General features: G+C 34.6%; 1 long non-coding RNA gene across 1 annotated transcript; it reads right to left on the bottom strand.

The window, feature by feature from the left end:
- Positions 1-2173: 2173 nt before the first annotated feature.
- LOC144425622 (uncharacterized) lies at positions 2174-7028 on the bottom strand. Its single transcript, XR_013477555.1, has 5 exons — positions 6928-7028; positions 6123-6184; positions 5077-5178; positions 2912-2951; positions 2174-2314 (listed from the first exon to the last, which is right to left on the bottom strand). It is a non-coding gene; the product is annotated as an uncharacterized LOC144425622 (long non-coding RNA).
- Positions 7029-7602: the final 574 nt, after the last annotated feature.

Genomic DNA, 7602 nt, shown 5'->3' with positions numbered 1-7602 from the left:
TGATATATCAGTTTATACCTGACAAAATATGAATTGAAAGATTTATAAGATTTCATACTTGCTTTTTACTCTTTACACTATATAGGCTTCCATCTCACTCCGTGAGGCACCAGACTAATAACAATGTCCGTTTGATGCAATGACTCTTTCAAGCAGTGACATAAGATTTCATACTTGCTCTTTACTCTTTACACTATATAGGCTTCCATCTCACTCCGTGAGGCACCAGACTAATAACAATGTCCGTTTGATGCAACGACTCTTTCAAGCAGTGACTTAGAAAACTGAAAATAAATATATAGTTTCATTATCGAGTTTTGTAGTTACAAATCACAAAAAAGCTTATTAACAGAGGTAAAGCAAAGGTAAGCTTATATTAAAAATACATAAACAATATTATTTTAACCACGTGGAAATGCCATTATTGCCGATTTATTCATGGGTTAGTATCAATTAAAAAAGTGTTTTAACAAAGTTGAGTTACGTGAACAGTCAACAGTGAGTATTGTAGTGATTACCAATTTGCGAAGTTCTGTACTTATTATTTAACACAAAAGTAACACCGACACGATCTAAAATTAAACGCATAGAAATGTCCAACTATCCGCTTCAAAAATATCGCACCCCGGGGTCAATAATGATGGTATTGTTCGCCTAAAATTGGGACCGTAATTTACAAACTGTGATAGAAATCCTACACAGAAGATAGAAATCATAATAAAATTAATTTGTGTTGTGAATGCACTTGTTGTACGTGATTGTGAACTCACAATCATGTCCGAAAAATAAAAACTACGATATCCGCCGTGATAATTAATATTTACAAGGGAATAAAAAAGTGCTTTAATATAGTCTAACAACATTAATAGGATTGTCGGCCGCCAAAACGATCGCAGTGACAAATAATTCACTGAGGCCTTCGATTACGACAAAATTATGAAATAAAAAAAGCCGTACTGTTCTAGTAAAATCCGAAAAATAAAAGTATTGTCACGGCGATGGTTTCGGCGGCCGACATCCCAATTGATGTCGTTCAAACTGACAATACTGATTATTCGGTGTCCGTTAAAAATATTCGATTAACTCGATTAAAAAATAAGATTTAGCCCGCCAGTGATCACGGCGCAGATAAATAATCATAGAATGGAAATAAAACTTCAACTTCAAAACAATAAATTCCAAGTAATAGTTTCACATTTCATGCATTTGATCGGCGCTACATGCGAGCTTATTTTTGACCATTATGACACTACTGACATCTGCGAGTTTTAGTTCTCTCTGAAATTAATTTTCCCGAATTTTTTATGTTTTATTTCCAAATGCGGGTACCCGCTGACAACGGATTAATAGTCGACGTTTGAAATACGACTAGTAAAATATTCACCAACACCATCAGGCAAACAGAGACGGGCTACAACGTAACCCCCATTGGAAAATCCTGGCTGCACCCCTGGATGCGGCAATATTTAAAATGCGGTATTTATTGGCTCAATTGTGTTCAATGAAACCTGCAGTTGCGACGACTTACGTCTTACGACAATATAAAATCATCACAACTCAAAACTACCGCGTCAATCAGCGGACTTGAAATGAAGAACAATGAAACCAAGTGTAACAACACTGAATCCGCCCCGCCGCAGGCCTGTCACTCTGATTCTTTTTAAGGTTTCACCGTTTGAAATATCCCAAGATATAGACAAAATACGAACGATTGTAATTTAAATTATTGCGAAAAAAAATCAATCGATATATTTTGCATTAATTATTTTATATATCGTCACATACCGAGAAAACGTCGTATGCGGCTCCATAGGTAGTTAGTTTCAAAATAGACAAAAGGTACATCGCGTGAACAATTTACTGTGTTTCGATTTCAGTTACTATTATGGTATATATTTTGAAGAAATCCTAACATAACACCAAATTTTGTGATTTACAATGTCTAAAAAGCGTTTTCAATCTGCTGCGAGACTGCTAAAACAAAACTTATGGTGATATCTTCCGTTTTATATTTCAATTTTAATATTTTATAATGCCGCAATCAAGAAATTGGGTTGCGTATTCACCTCTTTATCATTTATTTCTTCACCGATTTTTATAATATTGTATTCTAACTTGTTTGTGATGAATGTAAATTAGAAAGATTCAGAAGATTTTAAAAACATACTTGCCATTTAGACTCGATGCATCCACCTCTCTCAGTGATGCATAATCGGACAAATAACTCCGCATGTCTTTTGATGTATAATAATAAACTGTCTTTTTCGCTTTCAAGCAGAGTTTCAGAAAGCTGAACTTTATGCGAGATAATGAACTGCAAGTAAATTTTGTATAATATTGATTTGAATAAATATAATTGTTCGAACTAAGTCATTATTAAATTTTAGGTTTATAAGTTACAGAAAATGCAATTTGACAGGAGCACAGAGAAGCTATGCTTATACTTTGGATACATAAAATAAAAATATTAATTTTCAATTCATTGACAAATTATTCAGATTTCCCCCTTATTTACTAACATTACTTTGGAATGATCTGTCAATGTATAATATTGCAACACATCATATAAATTATATTTATATTCATTCAAAAGCACGTTGATAATACGGCTATTAAGAAATGTAAATATCAAAAATAAGGCGGAAAAGATAAAATTTAACAAATATTTCTGTTTCTAATTACCTTTACGCCCCTCAAAAAAATTGTCCACGCTCTTGTGATAAGCTATGCTTATTCTAAAGATACAAGGACGACAACTTGTACTGATATTCATTTACGTTCATTCTATATTATTTGCAGATTTTCAACATTATAAATATTACTTATTCGGAATGATCTGTCAGTGTGCTATGTTGTATCTCATTATCTAAATCTTAACTAGTAAATTATTTATTAGTGTGTTATATTTTACCTTCAAGTTCTCTATAGTCTTTCCTTCTCATCCCAGAGACCTGAAAATATACATCTATAAATAACTTCAGCCAAAGACATTTTAGACATTATATATATAAATATAAGAACATGACAGATCATAACTAGGGAATAAACGATAGCGAAATAAGGAATATATTCCCAGATTCAAACGCTTAGGAACATAAGGCTACTAGCAATGGGGATACAGGCTGACTATAGTAGATTTACAATTGGTGGGATCTCATGTATATAGTAACCTTCGAAATTTTAGTTTTCGACACAAATCCCATTGTTAACCGGTACTAAAGGGTGTACGATTCCGGGTTATATTGATGCATATTGGTGCACTTGATTCTACTCACTCATATAATATCGTTATTTGAAACTTAATGCGATTTTAGTTCGAAACACATGTGAACACGAATGTCATGGTTAACTAGTACCAAAGGGGGTAAGATACACGATTAATCAAGTCAAGTCAAGTTTTTTTTTCCAACCAGTAATAAGTATCACAACCATAAAATAAGACACAGAGAAAATTTACACCGTTTTACTGGGGAAGGGACGTAGCGGGGAACCAAACTGGTTATCGAGCAGCGACACCAAAGTTCCTAATATCTAATTAAAAAAGTAAGAATTCTAGAGTTTTGAAACTACTATATCTTATATTGGCGGGGAGTGACGTATATGAAAGAGACCATTCAGTAGAAATTGTATAGGAGAGTTTATATTAATTAAGCTCTTCTCAATACACATGATTAGGCATAACATGACGTGACCCGCACTAACAAAGGGGAAAATAGGACACACATTTCTATTTCTCTATTTTTAAATAGACATGAACATGGATGGTATGATAACATAGGACTTTTACCAAGGGGATGAGAACCAAAAAGGAGTTTACACTTGGTTGAATATAATTTATACAGTATCGTTTTTGGAAAATTTAGTTGAAACACGAGTTCTTTAAGGTGTAAGATTAACGGCTATCTTAATTCACATAGTATGACTCACTCTTATAATATCATTATTGGAAATTTGGGACGATTCCAGTTTGAACTAGTTGGGAACATCATTGGCATGAATATCAACTGTGAACTACCCGAGCGTACAGGTCACAATGAGCCACAGTTACATTTAAAAAATTAGCCTGATTACTTTATATAGTATGTTAGTTAGTGTCAACTACCATTTGTATTCATCAGATTAATGAAAAAGACCAGGACTACGATTTCAAAAATGTCAGCAAGTTAAACAATAAGTTTTAATATTCGCATGGTTATTAAGTATGGGTTGTGTTTTAACCGAATTGCACTTAACGAGGCATAGTTCAAACTCTTCCAGTATCTCTGCAGATATACACTGCTGAACTAAAAGTATCACTATGAAAAAATTTCACTGTTGTCGTAATCACAACGTGACACCCTATTGCGGTGAAACACCTTTTATTTATGCTGGCCTAATAACCTTTAAATAGACTGACATTTCAAATAGTAATTGGCCTTTTGGTTTGGACGATTAAACGAAACGACAGCAGATGGACAACACAGCAGTTAGCCCCTGCGCTGTACTGACTATGTTATTATTCACCGGATATTGCTACAGTTAATTCGTAGGACAGAATATTTAATTCCGCGATTCTACGTAATGAGCATGGTTTGGTTTAACAGATTTTGCCATAAACAATTATGAGCGCGCATTGGTGCCCAAACTGACAAAAATAAGATCAATTTAATGCATTCCTGTATCTCGACTATTGGGCGGGAACAAAAAAAAGCTTAATTTTTATTTCTAAAACATGGCCCTAGCCTTATTCACCATAAACAATTATGAGCTCGCATTGGTGCCCAAATTGACAAAAATAAGATCAATTTGATGCATTCCTGTATCTCGACTATTGGGCGGGAACAAAAAAAAGCTTAATTTTTATTTCTAAAACATGGCCCTAGCCTTATTCACTGGGCCGACTCAATAGCCAGAATAAAACGGTAGTTGTGCGTATCATGTTATTATTTCATTTGACACACAAACCAAAACTGAGCTCATACTAAATATATTGAACATAATATTTATCTGTAGATTTCCCGAAAAAAATACAATATATCATTTATTTATACTATAGACATCTAAAATGAAAAGATTTCAAATGATTTGGTTACATACTTGCTTTTCAGACTTGATAGGCCTCCATCTCACTCGGTGATGAAAAGCTGGCACTTGACGAAATGATAAATTGTCCTGTCAACTTTCAAGCAATGTTTTAAGCTGAAAATCAATATATATGTCATGATTTTGTGCAAGCCAAATCTAAATTTGATTCAAACTAAATTTCGTTGAGCCAACTATGTCATTAAGTAGTTAATTCACACAAATGCTATTTGACAGAGACACTGCAAAGCAAAAAATATACGTTGATTTCAATAAAATACGTAACGGGTAAATTTAGACGAATAAAATTTATTCAGGATTGTCATTAAATTTCAAATATTATAGATTACCATAGAAATGGCTTTTCATCGACTCTACAGTTACAGGTATATGTAATCATTCAATTTCATAAATTCAGCTTAATATTTTACAACATATCAGGTGTAGTTTTCAAACTGCACGAGTTGCAAATATTACAATAACAGTAAAATGCCCAATGAACTTTTATAACTGTTTCCTGGAATATATGGCTAATTACCTCTGATCAGTAACTCGTAGAATTATCACATTGTTCACGGTGGGGATCGCAAAGTGGAGATCGCTATCCAGCAGAGAAGCGAGCAACGAATTTTAGGGGTCGCAAAGAGTACACCAATTTGATACAAGGTACTATATTTATAGTACTATTTCGGACTTCTGCTTCAAAACACAATTATTAAAACTTGTGCAAAATCTAAATCTTAAATTTCGATAGAATGCACAGGATAAAATAAGCGGCATAACAATGTTGGCTCGCATCGAACTATTTATCATTTTAAACGTGAACGTGGGTCTTACTTTTTTGGAATTTTGATTCGAAAGACAATTATTAAAACTTGTGAAAATATAAATCTCGAGGGAAAACACACGAGCAAATATGTGGCATAACGATGCCGACTTTGATCGCAAGACCCGAGACGCGGTGCGCTCGCATCTAATTGTTTAGCATTCTAAACGAAAACAGTGGTGTACAGGAATAAAATAGGCGAAAAAGTCAAACAAAATGTTTAAATGATATTTACTTGTATTATTCCTCGTTCGTTACTTTGTGTCTTTGAATCTTCAACCTTTAATAGTTTTGCATCTGAAAAAAGTTAAAACATTGATAAATAAACTGTCGCAGAACTGTAGCTAGCATATTCAATGAACAGCGGGGCTGAATCTATCGGATTTTCTGCACAAAGCTCCCGCCACATTTTAAAGTGACATATTAGTAAATATCAATTTGGGGGTAGGAATGATTTAAAAATTTGAATTTACAGCACAATCTGCATTCCTAACTTAAACTACCAAGATGGCGCACAACCTGAACCCTAACCAGGTACACATACTGTGTTCAGGTTGTGCGCCATCTCGGTAGTTTAAGTTAGGAATGCAGATCGTGCTGGAAATTCAAGATGACGCACAGCTTGAACCCTAACCAGGTACACATACTGTGTTCAGGTTGTGCGCCATCTTGGTACGAATACAATGGGAGCACCCTATACACAAAAAAATATGAAAGTGGAAAGGCTACGCGAATCTCTAATAAACCATTGATTTTGCGCTACATTTGCGAAAGTTTTGAAAGTTATGCAATACATTCATGTAAATCTTGTCCTGTTGAATGCAGCTTACGTAGTGACGTAGATTAGTATATTACGTTTAAGTTTCCTAGAAACGATGGAACCCGATGTTAGTGAGTTCGATACAAAAGAGAATCACCCAATAATCTAGACTTCTGTATTAGGTTAATAATTCCAATTCGTATAGGCCCGAAAACCTCTAATTTACCACTTATACAGTAGAAAAATGAAAGCAATAAGTATAAAAAAACATTTAGCTCACCTGAATATCGTTTCGAACTCGCTGTCATAACCCAACAGTCAGCTTATCCATACATCTTACACAAAATCGAACCTCATCCTACGACGAACATCTGTGACTGCGATGTCGCTTGTGGTTTCCCGCGCACAAATATTTGACGAAAAAAGCTAACTGATTGTTAGTAATCAAATATTTTTAACTGATTACTTTAATTACTCCAGGTTGCCGTTATGACCCGATCACGCTTCTAACGCGTGATCTCAAAGTTGCAGAATGAAGATGACGGTTGGGATTTGCTTCATACATTTTCTGAACGCATAATACCTAGTTCATAGTATTTTCGGGGATGTTTATCTCGGTGACCGTACATTTCAACCCACGTACATTTGAACCCATGTGTATATCCGCGGGTTCAATCTATATGCGGGTGCTAAAACCCATGGGTTAGGGTTAGTATGGGTTCAGATAACCGTAAAACAAAAAAATCCATAAGTGCAATAGTACGCAGGTGCAATTGTCGTGGGTTCAAATGTACACGGGTTCAAACGTAATGGAACCGTTCATCTCAGATCTCACATTTTTACATCAGTGACGGGAGCTTAGTACAAAGAATCCAGCATTTCCATTATATTTGTCTTTTCGTATTTGTCGAGTAAACGCGCACGTGGATGTCATCAAAAATGTAACTTTCCTTCC

This window comes from Styela clava, chromosome 8 (assembly GCF_964204865.1).
Source record: "Styela clava chromosome 8, kaStyClav1.hap1.2, whole genome shotgun sequence".
In the NCBI taxonomy this organism is placed as follows: domain Eukaryota; kingdom Metazoa; phylum Chordata; class Ascidiacea; order Stolidobranchia; family Styelidae; genus Styela; species Styela clava.
The sequence above is the reverse complement of the archived record's forward strand: the minus strand, read 5'-3'. Positions and strand labels throughout refer to the sequence as shown.